Below are 20,122 nucleotides of genomic sequence, written 5' to 3'. Positions count from 1 at the left end.
CGTCTCCTTCAACCACACCACCGAACCACACTGGACCGACCACAGATGCGTCCACTTCACCTTCAGAAAACCCACCACACACCACTGCACCCAACAGCTACCACGCCGCTGCTGGGGCAAGGTCACCGAGGACCAACTGACTACCGCCCTCGCCCTGAGACCACCCACCGACCCCACCGACCCAGACTCCGCCGCGACCAACCTCACACAGTGGATCAACGACTGCGCCAACACCCTCGCCCCTCTCAAGACCTCTACAACCAACCACACCAACAAGAAAGCTGCCTGGTTCACCGAGGACCTCCGGATCTCCAAGCACACCTGTCGGAAGCTGGAGAAGAAATGGCTCCACGACCGAACACCAGACAACCACACAGCCCTCAAGAGCACCACCCGCAGACACCACCAACTCATCAGGACCACCAAGAAGACCGCCTTCAAGGACCACCTAGACAACAACGCACACAACACCAAAGAGCTCTTCAGCATCGTGAAAGAACTCTCCAACCCCAGCTCCAACACCAACGACATCCCGCCATCTCAAGACCTGTGCGACTCCCTGGCCACCTTCTTCCACCACAAGATCACCGACATCCACGAGAGCTTCAACTCCGACCCTCCCGCACCCACCACTGAGTCCACCACCCCTGCGACTACCACTCGCACGAGTCGCCTGACCGTCTGGGCCAGCGTCAGCGATGAAGACACCATCAAAACCACGAACTCCATCCACTCCAGATCCCCATCGGACCCCTGCCCTCACCACGTCTTCAACAAAGCCAGCGCAACCATCGCGCCCCACCTCCGGAAAACAATCAACTGTTCCTTCGAGACAGCAACCTTCCCAGAAAGCTGGAAGCACGCCGACATCAACGCCCTTCTGAAGAAGCCCAAGGCGGACCCCAAGGACTTCAAGAACTTCCCTCCATCTCCCTGCTCCCTTTCCCGGCAAAAGTGACCGAGAAGATTGTCAACAAACAGCTGATCCGCTACCTCAAAGTTAACAACATCCTGGGCCCTTCCCAATCCGGTTTTCGCAGCAACCACAGCACAGAGACCGCCCTCATCGCCGCCACTGACGACATCCGGACCCTGATGGACAAAGGAGAAACAGCCGCCCTCATCCTCCTGGACCTATCAGCAGCCTTTGACACGGTCTGCCACCGCACCCTATCAGCACGCCTCCATGACGCCGGTATCCAAGAGAAGGCCCTGGCCTGGACCACATCCTTCCTCTCCGGCAGAACCCAGAGCGTCCGCCTCCCACCCTTCCGCTCCAAAACCACCGAGATCATCTGCGGCGTCCCACAGGGATCCTCCCTCAGCCCGACGCTGTTCAATATCTACATGGCCCCCCTCGCCCACGTCGCACGACAACACATCCTCAACATCATCTCCTACGCCGACGGCACCCAGCTGATCATATCCCTCACCGAAGATCCCCACACCGCCAAAACTAACCTCCACAGAGGAATGAAGGCCGTAGCCGACTGGATGAAGGACAGCAGACTGAAGCTGAACTCAGACAAGACAGAGGTCCTCATTCTCGGACCCACCCCATCAGCCTGGAACGACTCTTGGTGGCCCACATCACTAGGCACAGCCCCGGAACCCACAGACCACGCATGCAACCTGGGGGTCATCCTCGACTCCACTCTCTCCATGACCAGGCAAGTCAACGCCGTCTCCGTGTCCTGCTTCAACACCCTCCGTATGCTCCGCAGGATCTTCAAATGGATCCCCCTCGACACGAGAAAAACCGTTGCCCAGGCCCTCATCACCAACAGACTCGACTACGGGAACACCCTCTACTCAGGAACTACAAACAAGCTCCTGAGACGACTCCAACGCATCCAGAACGCCTCGGCCCGACTCAACCTCAACGTCCCCCACCGCAGCCACATCACACTCCACCTGAGAGGCCTGCACTGGCTCCCCGTCAACAAAAGGATCACCTTCAAGCTCCTTATCCACGCACACAAAGCACTGCACAACACCGGACCCACCTACCTCAACAACCGACTCAGCTTCCACACCCCCACCCGAAGCCTCCGCTCAGCCAACCTCGCCCTCGCCACAGTCCCTCGCATCCGAAAAACCACCGCCGGCAGCAGATCCTTCTCCTACCTCGCCGCCAAGACCTGGAACACTCTCCCCACCATCCTACGACAGACCCAGGACCTGCTGGCCTTCAGAAGACTCCTCAAGACCTAGCTCTTCGACCAGTAGCACCCCCCCCCCTCCCCAGCGCCTTGAGACCCTCTCGGGTATGTAGCGCGCTTTACAAATGCAGTGATTGATTGATTGATTGAATCACTTCTGCCCCAGTCGATGGTGTGCTGGCTGACACCCCCCTCCCTCGAACGCAGTACCGGCAGCCAGAAACCTGGGGATCAGATTTTATTCAGCCCTGTCCTTCCACCAGCAAGCACTATCAATGGCGGGCACTTGCTTTCACCTGATCAAACCACTAAATAAGTTATTTGATCTATTTCCCATCATGGTGAGGCAGACAGTTGCAACAGCTTTAATCACATCCAGAATTAACTATTGCAAAAGCCTCTATGCTGGAGCTAATAAATCAGTTCTACACAAACGTCAGATTGTTCAACATGCTGCAGCGTGGCTAGTATTAAATGGCCTAGGAAATCATCTGCATCAGCCGCTCTGGACGCACTGCACTGGCTACCTATCCATAAAAGAATACTGTTTAAAATACTGATAATCACTTTCAGAAGCTTCCACTCCTCTGGCCCCCAATATGTTTGGTCCAGGTTTACTCACTATGTACCATGCCACACTCTTAGATCCTCCAAGTGAAATCTTTTTAAAACCCTCGGTCTTCAGACGTATCTCAAGAGGGGGGAAATCCATTGCAGTTAGGCACAAAGGCCTGGAACCAGGTCCCCAGCAGCCTCCGTCTCATTCAATCAGAAACCCTCTTTAGGAAGACCCTGAAAACCTGGATTTACACTGCCCCAGAGGCACTATGCGGAACACTCATCTAACCCCTTTCATTCCAGCTCCCAATATTGTTCTGCTGCAGCCCAATCAATTACAGCACCATGATACTCATCGGAGTGACGGTTGCGCTCTACAAATACTCTCTAACATAACATAACATAACATAACATAACATAACATAACATAACATGACATGACATAACATGACATAACATGACAAAATAACATACTTACCACTGCAAAAGGACCATATATCATGGTGAAACAAACACAACTTAACTCTCACAGGCCTACATACCCACTAACAACAGTTAGCATCATTAGCAAGGACAGGGCAGAGGTCTACACAAACAATAAATTATTTTTTCATTGCACACAACGCATGAGTGTTCAGATACAAAGGCCAATGGCCAGTCCAAAATATGATAAGTGGTCCAGCTCACTGCTGTGCTAAGTAACTTGTCAAGCAGATCACTGCTAGGGAACCCGCCCCTAGAGGCATCTAATGGTCAGTCCAGGCAACTCTGAAGAGTAAAATGGGAGGGCTTGGGTTTGGGGTGGGGGTAGATTATTCTTTATGAGGGCTGGTCTCGGGATTGGTAGGGTTGGGCTGGTCTGTGATAGGGCTGAATTCGTAATTGGGATGGTTAGTTTGGCCTGTGGGGAAGGCTGGGCTCAGTATTGGGAAGTATTGGTTGGTATGTAGCAGGGCTGGGTTCAGAATTGGGAGGGCTGGGCCAAAGCATAAAGGGTATTTTGTACACTTTAAGGGTAGTGAAGGGTTGAGAGAGAGGGCTACAGCTTTAGAACTTTTGTTCTTCTGCTTCGAAGACCTGGGGGTAAGGAAGTAGCCATTTGGGTTTTGGGAGGGGGTGGGTTGGTATCAGGGAGGATTGCTGTCTTCCTCTAACTCCATTGTGGGGAAGGGACTGGTGTAGTAGGTGGGTGTAGGATTTTTAAGGGTGGAAATGGAAGGGTAGGGTGTTGTGACTGTAGTGTGTTGGTGTATGACCTTGGGAGTTGAGGTGGCAGGGTTTAGGGGTGTGGGGTCTGTATGTGTGCCAGTGGATGTTGTGGTGAGAGTAGTGATTGGGTGTTCTGTGGGTGTGTTGTGTTTTTGCTTCTTACTTTTGTGTTGGAGTGTGCTGCATGTGGAAGTTGAGGTGGATGCGTGCTGAGGTGTGCGTGTGCATTGGGCAGGTTTTGGGAGACAGATGGTGGATGGAGAAGGTGCAGGAGGTATGGTAGACTGTTGGAAGATTTGGGATGATGCTGTGAGTGTGGATCCCAGAGCCTAAATAGAGCTCAGTAGGCCTGGCTTGTCAGTGTATGTCCTCCAAGTAGGCATCAGCATGGGTCAGCTTGTTGACATGCTCCTGGAGGTTCAGCACTGCAGTTTGACCCACAAATATCTGCCTCAGGATATCTGTGGGCTCCACACTCAGGGCAGCAGGGGAGACAGGGTCAGGGGATGAAGTGCCTGGATGGAGGAAGACTCTCCTCTGCATAGGGGATGGGGCCTGGATAGCAGTTTGGAGAACAACAGGGAGGATGTAAATGGAAGGGGTGGCAGACATGAATCTAGTGGATAGTGTTCCAGGTTGGTCTGCCACCACCAGGGAGAGGCGACTGGAGCATGACGAAGATGAAGATGTTGAAGTGTTGTCTTCTTGCTCCTCCAGGGCATTCCCATCATCCTCTGGGCCACTGGTCAACTCTATTTCAGTGTGGTGTAGGGAACCACTGTGGCTAGCTGCTGCCCTAACGGTCTCGGCCTGTCTCCTTCGTTGCCTTCGGTTTATACTATAAATGGAGTAGAAATAGTTTAATTACAATTGCCTAAAACCACTATGCAAGCATATTGTGACATTACACATTCGCACTGATAACTACTTGTACAAGGATAAGTACATAGACTCAACCATTGGCATGAGGACATTTATTAATGCCACATGACATGAGCAATTTCAATCATTAGGGTGTCTGAACCACTTCCAGCTCCAATTGCAGGTGTGAGCATGTCCATTTTTCACCCTTATGTGTGCAGCAAGAAATAACATCACTCTCTCAACCTAGGCCCTTGTACCATAACATTGTTACCTACAGTTCTTTAATGGAATGCCCACATGAATACATCAATACCTATCCCCATAGGGCCCTACAACAAGCAAAAGGTCAGGTGTCTCAAGCCTACAACATGTATTACTGCAGGGCAACTATTACGGATAAGTATAATTAAATGTGAAAGTCACAAGTGACATGGAAGTGCCCATTCCACTCTGCTAATATTCCCAAGTTACAGTTACACTTCTGTCCACTGCCAGATGATGCTGTTAACTGATGCATAGTATAGCTAAGTGTTACATGCAGTACAGAAGAGTGGTATGGAGAAAAATAGCCATCGAGTGGTGTGAAATAGCACCCCAAACAAACATTGTACATGAATCTGTCTAGATATACCCTCAGTCAAGATAGGTTCATGTGAGCAAACATTTTCCATATTCTAATTGTCAATGCCAGGAAAACACTGAAAGTACCTGAGGCATTGTAATGAGCCTGTCCATGAAGAGCACACATAGTACATTCCATGTATCTGTGCCACACTTACCTATGTAATACTGCCTGCTGACACATACATGTCACACCAACATGTCAGCATATCACTCCCTGATGCATGTCACCATCCATAGACTGACAGTTCACTGATGCACATGCCCATCTAAACATACTGAATACCTCCTTCTCATTTGCATGCTAATAAGCATTGGCTGAACCAACTGGAACTTCACAAACATGTGTGTCATTGCATCAACATTTTAACCTGTCAGATGTTATCCATCAATGTTATTGGGTCTGTGTGGCTCATCCACCTAATCTTAACATACCACTACTTTGACATACCCCAACTCTTTCTGCCCATCACTCGTTCTTATAGTCATGGACACATCTGATGCATACAGATGGTAAATCGTATATACCCTTTATCATATATGCTACAGGGGTACTTGTGACAGTACAACACAAAATGGTACGCATGGATGCATCTAGGCATCCAAAAAGATTGCACAAGTAGGGTTAGCTAACTCATACTAGTGTACTCTACCCAAATACCAAGGGGATGTTGTGCACAGTCGCTACACCCAGAGTGTATTGTATGCCATACGACAAGTATGTGGTACACCATCACATGAGACACAATAGTGAGGCAGCTACACTGCAGACACAAGGATGACAAGTGGCAGGTGTAAGACCACTTACACATGACTTATGGGACAATGTAGGTAAGCAGAGACATGACACTGGTGTGTGGCTCTCCAAACAGTAGAAAAACATGTTTTAGTAGACCCTGCTCAATTCCTGGCAACATGACTTATAGTCAGTGATGATAAACACCATGCACCTACTACCATATCTTCACATGCACCAACGGTCCTATTTTGAAGGATATGCCTCAGCTCCAAGCTTGTGGGGAAAAGCAGCGTTTAACAAAAGCTAGTTGTTCATGCACAATGTTACACTCAGGCCAATACTCACCCCCAACTTGCTGCTCTTGGGCTCTCAACTGCCCATGAAGGTTAGGGTGGGCCACCGTCAGTATGCAGGTCACATCAGGCGGTGTCAAGGTTCGGCGCACACCCCTTTCACTCTTGGAGGCCAGCCCCAGCTGGATCTATGCAATCTTCTGAGTCCAGCTCCAAAGGTCATCCTATCTCTTACAGAAGTGGGCTCTATGCCGGTTGGAGACCCCCAGGTTCTACACCTTCTGGATGATGGCCCTCCATATGACCTTCTTTTCATGGGCGTTGATCTATATGGATGCAAGGGATGTAGACAGTTTGTATCAGGACATTTGAGGACCTCTGCATGGTACGTACAAAATAGATTGCCATCTAGCAAACACATACAACAATGTACATGTGTCCATGTCACATGCTAAGCACAACTAAAGCATGGAAAGGGCATCTTCTATTAATTTGATGATTAATCTCAAACATAGTTATATGACATACACAGACTGAGGCTGACCACTAACGTCATTTTGACCCAGACAATCCTAGATGGAATATGATGTGAGGGACCATGGAAATGCTTAAGCGTAGACTACCTGTGCATGACTGAGGTAAGGGCTGGTGTGTGTGACACTCAGACTTACATCTCTTTGGGGTGAGTAGAAATGTAAACTACTCAATGTGTGAGTAGGAAAAGGTTTTTCAAGTTTGTACTGCTGTCACAGGGCACCCCTTTAGCCACATGCACTAACCTTAAATGTGTATGTGGTGTGTGGGCAGGGATACTCTAGACAAACCTGTGATCCACACCTCAATCTTTCACAAATAGTGCCCTTTAATCTTTACTATACATGTCTCAGATGTGCAATCAGGAATTATATCGGAAGCTATTCAATTAATACAGTGTCAACAGACCTGTGTGAGTCAGGACAGTCTTTAGTGACAGACACACATTGACACTGCGGGTCAATGTAAAGAAGTATCAGTAGAAGGCATTAACTAAGTCACCATTCCTCATATTAGAGAATTAACATATATGAATGTAGTTAGGGCTACTGAATACTGTGTCTGGAACCATCAAATGAGTAGCTGGACAACGGGAACATGACTATTAGCATTACTTCTCCTCCCACAGTCAGGCTCTGGAGACTGAGGGAAAGGTACCTCCCAATTCCACAACTCCTAACCGATTATTTATCCTCTGCCCATTCCATATGTGAACATACAGTTGAGTGGTGCTCTAAACCTGTCTGTGAGTTGTATTATTCTCACAGTCAACTGTTGTGCAAAGTCCAATGTGGTCTGAGTGGACAGTGGAACAGTACAATTAGCTAAAATCATCCTCTATTGCTTATTACAGTATGTAGACATGGCTCATGGTGAGATGCCTATATAGACGAATGCACATATACCATAATGCGTGTATTCAAGTCAATGTAGCTACCATTCACTTGAGAGAGGCATAGAGATATGCATGTAACACAAGTGAAAATCACCTGCTTCACTCATTCTAATCTTGGACTTTTCTCCACAAACTCCTGGGGCCCATAGGTCTTTACATGTGTGCCCCATGTAAGGGTTAATCAATGTATGCAATTCAGATAATGCTTACACTGTGAGACACCTTGTAGCCAATGGGCTCAGAAGGTAAGCAGTCAAATAGGGTGCAATTAGTACTTTAGATACTTAGCGGTACCTCTGGTGAGGAATAGAGCCTGCCAAAGAGGGGAACGATTTTGTCAACCAGGGCTTTCAGCTCCCCTGGAGTGAAGGGACAAGCCCTCCCTCTTTAGTGCTCCACATGAGTGCTCCCAGAGGTGATAAACAACAGCAGGTGATGGGGAGGTGTAGTCATCAGCAGTGTCTGTAGGCAAGTGATATATTGTCAAAATCGCAAGCTATAATTAGGCCACATAGGTGGTTTTCAGTGTAGATGCCCATAGACATTGGATCGTGGCGGCCGCATTTTTCAACCTTAGCCTATGGCTGTGATGCCATCACTGAACATGTCTACCGCGTGGTTCAAATCAGCCGGTGGTCACAGAATAAACCTGTACAATTGGTGATGTCTGGTATCCACATAGGCAGTCTCCACTGTCATCAGACACATCCCTTGAACTACAACGGTCAGAATAACATTCTTCAGCCTAAGGATGTGAATGACGTGGCAGAACACTCCTACCATGTGGTTTCGTATCAGCCAGCAGTCGTAGAATAAGCCTTTCCCTTTGGTGATGTCTGGTATCCACGTAAGTGGTCTCCACCATGTTGGACACATCCTTTGAACCGCAATGGTCACAATAACATTCTTCAGCCTACGGCCGTGACCGACGTGGCAGAACACGCCTACTGCACAGTTTGAAAACACCATCCATCAGAGATCCTAAAAGTCACAATGTGGAGGTGAGGCCTCCACCATGTCAGTCCTCACTAATACATTGTATGGGAATTGGGAAGTTTGTCTCCCAAACAACATTTAAATTTGTAAGTGTCACCTGATGTATGACACCATTCCTCTGCCCATACCATTGATCACATGTCAGTGATGTACATGAGTGTGCATGAACACGCGATTGCAGCGAGGCTGGGTACCCCAGCGGTGACGGTGATAATGGGTGCAGTGTAGACTCCACAAAATGACAGTGCCCTCCAAATTAGAGGAGTAGCTACGATGTTCAAAGTTCTGTTATAGACTCATGTGTAGTCCCGATTGGGGCAGATAGGTGGAATTTGTGATGATGGCAGTACATCCTATCTATCAGGATTACTCCTGTATATGTCTGGTATGTGCATGCAATGCCTTATGCTGTCTGCTGGCTGTGCTGGGCTCTCCACAACAGTGCTCACTGTTAAAAACTTGTCATCAGATCATTTGTCAGCCATCTCTTTCACTTTCCTCATGCTAAAACTAGGTTTGTATGCATGTCTACTGTCATACATGATGTGTAATGCTGTACACTGCTCACAAATGCACTACTGTTAAATCACATGACTGTTGGTATGAGTTAATATGGACTGTGTGAACATCATCTATAAGTGTTCCCTTTCCACACATCGGAACCTTGGCAGAGGAAGAAGACGGATGGCTCCAGTTTTCCAACCTTTTCGGACCGAATGATTTTGGAAGAAAAAGACGTCATCAGAAAGTTTCCTCTCAATAGTTAGGCAATACAGGATCAATGTGACCAGTGAGCCCACAGCTCTGACACCAACAGTCAAAGTGGGGGCCACACAGCACTTCCTGGCCACTAGTTAATTTCAGTGCATGGTGGCTATATGAGGAGGAATGTTACCAACCGATGTTTAGTATGGTGCCACGTGATGTGCTGTCAGCATTGATGAGACACATAGATAGCTACATTCAGTTCCCCAAATGTCAAAAATTGGCCGATGTGTGGAAAGGGAACACTTATAGATGATGGTCACACAGTCCATATTAACTCATACCAACAGTCATGTGATTTAACAGTAGTGCATTTGTGAGCAGTGTACAGCATTACACATCATGTATGACAGTAGACATGCATACAAAACTAGTTTTAGCATGAGGAAAGTGAAAGAGATGGCTGACAAATAATCTGATGACAACTTTTTAACAGTGAGCACTGTTGTGGAGAGCCCAGCACAGCCAGCAGACAGCATAAGGCATTGCATGCACATACCAGACATATACAGGAGTAATCCTGATAGATAGGATGTACTGCCATCATCACAAATTCCACCTATCTGCCCCAATCGGGACTACACATGAGTCTATAACAGATCTTTGAACATCGTAGCTACTCCTCTAATTTGGAGGACACTGTCATTTTGTGGAGTCTACACTGCACCCATTATCACCGTCACCGCTGGGGTACCCAGCCTCGCTGCAATCGCGTGTTCATGCACACTCATGTACATCACTGACATGTGATCAATGGTATGGGCAGAGGAAAGGTGTCATACATCAGGTGACACTTACAAATTTAAATGTTGTTTGGGAGACAAACTTCCCAATTGTGAAGGGAGACTTTTATGCTATAGGTTACATCCTACATGTAGTTGGAGCTATTGATGGCACACATATTGCCCTAGTACCTCCATAAGCCCATGAACAGGTCTATAGAAAGAACTTCCATTCCATCAATGTGCAAGTGACATGATTAGCAGATTCATACATCTTACGCGCCTGGGCAAAATTCACAGGATTTGCCCATTATTCCTAAGTAATGCGGAACAGCACTACACTCTAGTTGATGTCAGGACTACAACTAGAGAGGGCGTGGCTTGTTGGTGAGTGAGATGAGTCAATCCTTTGTGTATGTGACGTCTTGTGGCATCTTCTGCAGTTGTCTGAATCATAAATGCACATATGTGTATCTCCCATCTAGGTGACTACGCGTATCCCAACTGGCCATGGTTGTTAGCCCCACAGAGGAATCCAACAACGCCAGGGGGAATCTGCTTAAATGAGGCCCAATGTAGAACATGGCAGCCAGTGGAGCAGGCTTTTAGGCTCCTGAAGGCCAGATTCCAATGTCTGGACAAGTCTGGAGGAGCCATCCTCTACTCACCCAGAAAGTGCGTCAGATCACCGTCACCTGCTGCACGCTACACAACCTCGCATTGCACAGGAACATCCCTTTGACCGTAGAGGATGGGGACCAGCTGGACGCCCTGGGTGAGGTCCCTGATATAAGCAAGGAAAATGATAGTGGCGAAGAGGGAGGAGTTGACATGTGTCAACAGCTCATCAACAACTTCTTCCCTTGAGTGTAAGTATGCTGAGAGAGAGAGCTCTTGATAGTGCCTGTTATAGTTACTGTGGTTGTGCAGCTTTGATGGTTGACAGTTTGGTGTGTACAGATGTCAGTGACTCCGTGCAGTACTGTTGGTGGAGGAGTTCTAGACACATGCACATGTTGTTGATGTTGCATTGTTTATTGGCCTGTTGTAGGTACCTGTGCCCTAACATCTTGATCTGAACATGTCTGAGTTGTAAAATCAGCAGGTGAAAGATGCTGTTCTGTAGTGCAAATTGGACATGGTATGTTCCTGGGAATGTCAGGCACAAACTTGTGGTGTCCGACTCCGGTACCAAGGACACTTGCTCAGCGATAGGATGGAAGTTGCCTATACACTATTGGATTTCTTCCCTGTTGCGTGATGGTCCTGAGGCAATATGTGTGCCAGCATGTTCAACTACACAATATGGTAATTTGGCCAAAACATGCTTGTTTCTCTTCACATTGGGTTAGTCCTCAATATGTATGAGCTGAATGTAGGTGTCCATGTGTCTCATTATTGTATGCCACAGAGCCTGTGGGACTCCACTGGCAAATGTTTGTGACATTCCACCAGATGCTGCTACACGTGTTGGACTGGACTTGTGCTCATTTACTGTATTGATCCTCCTGTTGTGGTTCCAAGTAATATATGATATGGCTTTCCTATTGTGTGGTAGTCAATATGGCTCCAGATGATTATCTGACACAATTCTAACATTACTACTGATTTTGGCATTGTCAAATGTATTCTCTCCATAAATGTTCTTGAGGTCTGAACTTGTCATGTGTGATCACTGGCACTGATCATTTCACTGATGTGTCATTTCACTCTGTGGACAACATTGTGACCTCTAAGGTTGGTCCACTGTAATAAAGATGTGTTGTGACTGGACACTTCTATGTCTGTGTTGGGTGACATGTTTGGCATACTCATGTGCACATTTTTGAAATTGAAAAAATCCATACATAGGCAACTTGGCTCTACTTACATTTGGTGGCACACAAGGTGTTGACTTCATTTTTTGCTAGATGTGAATGATACAACATGAGCCACTGGATGAGTGAAAGGTGTATTCATTGCAGATCATTTTGTGATTAATATACAGTACATTTAAGGTACAATGGTGAAAACACAATGGTGTAGTTGTCAGTGGTAGTGGATGAAAGCGTTAGAGTTGTAGCCTCATTGTCTGGAGTCCAAATTTCAACAAAGTACCGACATCAGAAATGAAATGTGTACAGGGATAGTCAACAAAGTCAATGTGCCATACACAAAGCATGGCATCAGGGGCGGCTCTTATTCCTGGGTTGGGTTGGTTGCCACTCGAATCGCCTGTTTTATTTTTTCAGACGTCCCTGCTTATGTTTGCAGAGAGGGTCCACTGCTGCAGGCTCTGAGGTGTCTGAGGAGTCCTCCTCTGCCTGGGCATCCTTTTCCTGTGGCAGACGCTGATGTAGATGACCTAGATGTAGGTTGGCCACAGGAATGGGTAAATGATGGGGAAAGACCTGCAAAGGGAGTTATGAATGTCCCTCAGCACCCCAATGAACTGGCCTGTATTCTCACTAACTATATCCAAATGGTGGTCTGTGGACCTCTAGTACCTGGCCCATCTGTCCTTGGTTGTTCTCATATGCACCTATTACTCTGCCAATGTTGGCCTGGGCTTCAGTGGGACCAGTGGTCTCACTAAACTGGCCCATAGATACCTTCTCACGACCCCTGCCCCCACGGACCTGTGGCCTTGGCCCCGGCTGCACCCTCCCACTGGCCCCTCCATCCTCAGTGAGAATGTTGTCAGTGCTCACCTCCGGAGCTGGGACTGGGGTACAAGTGATGTTGCTGCTGGAGCTAGGTCCAAATGTTGTTGGGGCAGTGGTCAGCTGAGGTGTTGCCGCTGGGATGAGAAGTGTAGTTGTGGGCACACTAAGACTCACTGGTTCTGTCTGCCCAGGCTGTCGAGAAGGGCCAGGTAGGTCCTCCACGTCCATATGTGCTGAGGACTCAGCTGGCTTGATCCTGGGGTGGAGCTGGACTCTGGTCAGGGTTCTTGTGTCTCTCCAGATGTAGTGTGGGATCCACCTGTTGAGACAGAGTAGAATGTTACTGTAGTACGTACGACATGTACATTGCACATCCTTTGGTTCACAGTGAGTAGAGGCATGGAAGGGGCAAAAGGGGTGGAGGTAGACATTCTGGACCATAGACGTTGTGTTTTAAAGAGTTTAGCAAGATTTTGTGCAACATCCATTAGATGAAGGGTTATTGGCATGAGCATTAGGTGAATTGCTCCACTTCATGCTGACAATAGGGATAGACATGGCATCACCCAATCACTTGATGCAAGACCAGTGTAGATGTTACATGGGTATTGGTAACATCAACCTCCTAAGTGTGTCCAATACAGGCCTATTGATACATGTGTTGTAAATTTTGCACTGGTTATCATGTGTGCATGTGCAATGACAATGGCTCATGAAGCATGTCCTGTAGGTTGTTTTGTCTTCATGCATTACTGACATTTCTGTTACAGACTTCATTGGGTGTCTGTTGTGTTGTCTTTTTCATTTATGAGAGCTGGTGGCTTTCTGGCTGAGTAGGTGGACATGTGCCTGAGCACAGCTTTGTATGCAATGTGTGCAGTCCATTAGACATGGGGATCAGTATTGACATGGCTGCCAAGTGGCTAAGGTGAAACAAGAGTAGTTCATGTTGCTAGGTGTTCAGGCAATAGGACCTGATGGTAGTTGTAGTCCAGTCAGCCTCTCCCAGCCAGCACTTGAGCAATGACTACCTACCTGTGAGGTGAACCTGAGTAGTGACATTACTGGCAAATGGCTATAACGAGAGTGGTGCATGTTGTTAGGTGCTCAGGCAACAGGGCCTAATGGTAGCTGTAGTCCTGACAGCCTCTCCAAGCGTACATGTGAGCAATGGCTATCTACCTGTGAGGTGAATCTGAGTAGTGTACAGGCTGCCAAAAGGCTATGGGGAAACAAGTGTAGTACATTTTGTTAGGTACTCAGGCAACAGGGCCTAATAGTAATTACTGTCCTGTCAGCCTCTCCCATCCCACACTTGTGCAATGGTTGCCTACCTGTGAGGTGAACCTGAGTTTTGACATGGCTGCCAAGTGGCTATGTGGAAACGAGAGTACTACATGTTGTTAGGGGCTCAGGCAACAGAGCCTTTTAGCCGTTGTAGTCCTGTCAGCTTCTCCCAGCCCACAATTGAGCAATGGCTACCTGCCTGTAAGGTGAACCTGAGTAGTGACACGGCTGCTAAGTGGATAAGGGGAAACCAAAGTAGTACATGTTGTTAGGTGATCAGGCAACAGGGCCTGATGGTAGTTGCAGTCTTGTCAGTTACAATTTGGAAACATTAGCAAAACTGAATTGTATAACATACCTGTTGGAAAGATGCAGTTGTGTTGGCACATACTCTTGTACACTGGCACAATATATGTGTACTGTGCTGAAGATTTGATTGGGAAACCACTTGCAAACAACATTCCCACGGAAGAAATGTGATGGAGGCTGATACTTTAGCAATCTGATTGTAACTGCCAATGACACATCTCTGATACTTTAGCTACTATATATGGGAAAATTGGATGTGATGGATGAGAGCAAGGGGTGAGATGTATGCAAATAGTGCATGGATGTGTTGTGCCAAATGATGGGACATTACTCACCAGTGTCCAGTCCCACAGCAATTACAGTCAAGCCCTCAGTGTGCATCATGGCAAGCACCTTCTCCTTCCAGGCTGTGAGTTCTAATGGTTGCTCAGGAGGCCCGCTGCCAGCCTTCTGAGCCACGAGGTAGTGCCTGTTGACAAGGCACTTGACTCTGCTCTTCAGGTCATGCACCACTTCCTAATGCCCTCCTTTGTGTGCAGGTTGGTACCACCACTATTGACCTTGTTGATACAATTTCCCACATTTCATTCTTCGTAGTAACAGAGGTTTGTTAGACTTGGGCTCCAAACAAATGTGGCTCTACTAATATAATGCACACAACCAGTCTACCGAGCCCAGTCTTAGTTGTGAAAGCCAGGACAAGATGCAAGAGGGTACAGTAGATGCACCATGCCAAGGTTTATTCTGCTGGATAGAGAAACAAAGTTCTGATCATAGGTCTGCAGTTCTGAATCCATGATTTGCACTGTCAGCTCAGAAAGACCTTGGTGAAATTGAAACATGGCTGAAGGACTTAGCCCCTGACAGAAGAGAGTTTGCATGGCCTCCCTAGTCGTGCTTTTGGAATGTTTGCTTCCTCAAAGCTGAGGTGTAGATAGATTGAGAAGTGATAGGGCCCTTCGGAGTGTTTTGAGATTATTCCTAATTTTCCAATCCCTAACCTTAGGACCAGCCAAAATCCTTAGAGCCAGGATTTAAAAAAAAGAAGTTTCTCCAGACACTGGCGCTTGACATTTGTTTTGATGGGCATCTGGGGCCAAAAGGACCATAGGCATCCATCTCTATTGGCTAGATTATAAAGGGGAGGATGTTGATAAAGTGTGATAAAGTAAAATTCAGCCCTGCACCGAGCCCTAAAAATAGCTGTCTGATGTTATCATCTGCACTACCAGCTGAGCAGTGTACTGCTTATGAGACCTCAGCAGATGGGGGGATGACTCATATTGCTTGGGCATGAGGTCATTCTAGATGCCACAATAAGCTGCACAACCATTTTAGTCCCGACATTTGGCATTTTCCTACCTGGGAAAACAGTGACTGGAGAAAGAAGAAACAGATTTTAGCGATGCTTCAAGACATCAGAAGTATGGACAGTAGATAATATTGGAGTGTTTAGATTTAGAAGCATTCTTTCTTAATTTTGTGATAGACCTATTCATGGAGAAGGAGCTGCAGTCAGATGAAAAGCAGTCCTTAATTTGAGCTGGTGGTTGCTGGTGAGGGATCAACAGCACTCAGTTTTGTAGACCGGCACTTACTTTTCCACATCTGACAATAGGGAGGGCAACAGAAGGAAAACCAATGGGGGGAGAAAATGGTACAATGGAAAAAAACATCAGAAAGGGAGAAAGCGGAACTTACACAAGTAAGCCAAGGTCCAAAGAATGTCTGGTAGTGGATTAAATAGGCATGTTGTGGTTTCTAGAATACACACCCTTGGTAATCAGTGCACACCTTACACCTGCTTGTGTTCAGAGCTTTAAGCACCAGCACTGTCAATATCTCTGAACTCTTATTTGTAGTAAATATTTTTTATTTAGAATTGAATGCTGAACAAAATGCATTACAGTACACATACTCAAACAAGCATTGGCATAGCCAATAGGTCTCGCTTTTGGGACCTTCTAAGTATTTAGTTATGCAGCACAATATCCTTGGTGCAACCACATCAACTGTTGCGTGGCTAAACACTTATAAGGTCCAAAAGGCGAGACCTATTGGCTATGCCAATGCTTGGTGTGGTTGTGTGTGTGTGGTTGTGTGTGTGTGGTTGTGGGGGTGGTTGTGGTTGTGTGTGTGGTTGTGTGTGTGGTTGTATGTGTGGTTGTGTGTGGTTGTGTGTGTGGTTGTGTGTGTGGTTGTGTGGTTGTTGTGGGTGTGGTTGTATGTGTATGTGTGGTTGTGTGTGTGGCTGTGGTTGTGTGTGTATGTGTGGTTGTGTGTGGTTGCGTGTGTGTGGTTGTGTGTGTATGTGTGGTTGTGTGTGGTTGTGTGTGTGTGGTTGTGTGTGTGTGGTTGTGTGTGTGTGGGTGTGTGTGTGTGGTTTTGACAGTAATACTAAAAGCATATCAAAATAAAGATAGTTTGTGGAAAGAGAAAGCACTTTGTAAGTCAAACGGGTGCAGCAAAGCATTAACACAACAACATGTTGTTTGATGTTTGATGTTCTTTGAACGAGAGAGAACATCAAAGGGGCGCCGCAAAAGTGATCGCGGGCAAAAGTGAAAGTGATCACGGGCGCTTAATGAGCATGATGTGGTTTGCCATATGGTGCCTCTGCTCCTAAGCGCGCGCCCGCGCACTGTAGCTCTAGGCTGGCCATGGTAGCACTTTTTGAGCCCTCACTAAAAGTCTCGCCACACCATGCGCTGGGTCAGGCGAGACCTAAAAACAACAACAAGCATGAAAATGGATACATATTAGGAAACAGAGTAAAATATGTCATAATACATTGCTTTATATATTGTGCCATAATTGTGAAATTTTTGAAGTAAAGTACCTGTTAACTAGTTTAGTAAAGAAAAAAATGAAATATCTAATAGAGAGTGTGATATATGAACAAACATCCCTTATCTGCTGGGAGATCAATTAGACCACAAAGAAAGCTTTCATTTCGAAGAATGGAACTATGGCCTTTACCACATGCCATCAAGAATGGGGATTGAGTAGAGCACATATCTTTAAGTCATAATTAGCAAATTTTAGGTCTTAAGGTAGTTTCTTCCACACACTATTGAGAATCACATAATAGTGGAGTGCTGCAGCATAAACACGTCTCAATAAATTAAGGCTGGGCCACAAGTACTGTGTCTGACCTTTTGAGGACATGCATGGATCTGCTGCAGCCACGGTGTCATCCATGGCTGCAACAGGAGTCTGCCCTCATGGGTGAGAGTCTTTAATTTAAAGGAAAGCAAAGGAGGAGTGGGTGATTATTAATTGTACACTGTTAACCCCGTATTATGTATAAACAGATATATTTACAATTGCAGTAGACAATCACTTCTGGATAAAATTAGCGGGACATCTAAATCACGGCAAAGTTAAGAGGACCAAGAAAGCTTTGGGAGCTGATCCTTCCAGGGCCAAGGTATGAAAAGGAAGTACCAAAGGGTAAGTTGGCGATTTCAAGACAAGCAATGCAACAGTTTTGGTGGGAGTAAGAAAATAATTGATTAGATATCCAAGGGGAAAGATTTGCAGTGGTGTTGCATGGGATGGAGTATTTTCCATTGGATATTACAGCTGGTCCACCAAGAGGACATTATAGATATTATAGAGATGGATGTAACAAGTAAAAAGAGATGTAAAGTGCGAAAGCCATTGGAGATCATGGATTCAGAAAAAAAAGCCCCTTATCAAATAAATGCCTATCAAAGATTTTCTTTTTGGGGGGAATGGGGGGGGGTGTTATATAGCACGAATTCGACCTGAAGGTATCAGGCGCCTTACATGAGCACCAGCTGCGTTACAGGCGGGCACGTTCATTTTGTTAGGCATGGGGAGATTAGGTGATTTGCCCAGAATCACAGGATGTGCTGCATCCCTCCCGAGACTCAAACCCGGTTCCCCAGTTTTGAGGTCGATCAGTCTAGCCGTTAGCCTAATCAGGCCAAAGAGTAATTTATGGCAAAACTACAGTGGCACAAGGAGAATATGATCTCACATGTGCATTCTTTGGTAAGAGCAAGATATAAGGAGTGCATAAAAGATTGGGTCTTTTTTAACAAATAAAAAAAACACAATAAATATTAGTAAAGTGCTGCACAGCATATAAATGCAAAAACATTTGGCTGATGAGGGTTATGAACCCGAAACCAGTCCCAGGATGCTTGTGTCCGGTCCAGGGAAGACATGGCTTGGCAGTTCGGGCTGGACTGTTCCCATGAGGCAAAGGGTCAGACTGATTTGCATATGGCCATGTCTGAACTGGGGTGGTGGAGTGAACTAAAGAATGATGATGGATTAAACCCAGATCAGTTGACTGGGGGTGAGTGTTTGATTTGCTCAAACGCTCCGTCCATTATCCCCTTTGGTATCGCTTTGTTCGCCCTAAGTTGGCAGGGTATGCCCAGACGTGGGTCCCTTGCTCACTTTGCCACTGGATTCAAGATAGCCTGGCTGATGAGGGTTATGAACCCGAAACCGGTCCCAGGAAACTTGTTTCCGGTCCAGGGAAGACATGGCTTGGCAGTTCGGGCTGGACTGTTCCCATGAGGCACAGGGTCAGACTGATTTGCATATGGCCATGTCTGAACTGGGGTGGTGGAGTGAGCTAAAGAATGATGATGGATTAAACCCAGATCAGTTGACTGAGGGTGAGTGTTTGATTTGCTCAAACGCTCCGTCCATATCCCCTTTGGTATCGCTTTTTTCGCCCTAAGTTGGCAGGGTATGCCCAGACGTGGGTCCCTTGCTCACTTTGCCACTGGATTCAAGATAGCCTGGCTGATGAGGGTTATGAACCCGAAACCGGTCCCAGGATGCTTGTTTCTGGTCCAGGGAAGACATGGCTTGGCAGTTCGGGCTGGACTGTTCCCATGAGGCACAGGGTCAGACTGATGTGCATCTGTCTGAACTGGGGTGGTGGAGTGAGCTAAAGAATGATGATGGATTAAACCCAGATCAGTTGACTGGGGGTGAGTGTTTGAATTGCTCAAACGCTCCGTCCATTATCCCCTTTGGTATCTCTTTGTTCGCACAGCATATAAAAGGCAGTTACGCCCAGCTATTTTACCACTGGGTAAGGCATACAGACTAAGTTTTTGCAGCTTCACTTAAGGCCTCGTTTCAGCACGGTACAGTCTTTACAAGACTACAAGGAGCAAAAATCTGTGAAATCAGGCTCCAATAGAACGAATACTTCTAGCTACATTACAAAGGAAACAAGCATAATAAAATAAACATGTACATAAGTTATCGAAGTTAAATCCGTAGGACAAAGAGCATGTGTTCTAAAGAAGGGAATAGTTGACTAGAGAAAGCTTTCTTACACCACAACAAAAACTTCCTGTACTCTGCACTGTCACGATAATAAATAAACTACCGCCTAGGATCTGAGAGTTAAAGCAAAAATAATTATGCTGGGGCAAAACGAAAGTGTCTTGCTGCAAGTTAATATACAAGTTTTTTTTTAATGTACATAAACACTTAATGACTGACCAAGTCCATAAAGTGAAACAT

This window comes from Triturus cristatus, chromosome 1_1 (assembly GCF_964204655.1).
Source record: "Triturus cristatus chromosome 1_1, aTriCri1.1, whole genome shotgun sequence".
NCBI classification, from domain to species: domain Eukaryota; kingdom Metazoa; phylum Chordata; class Amphibia; order Caudata; family Salamandridae; genus Triturus; species Triturus cristatus.
This window is presented reverse-complemented; position numbering follows the sequence as displayed.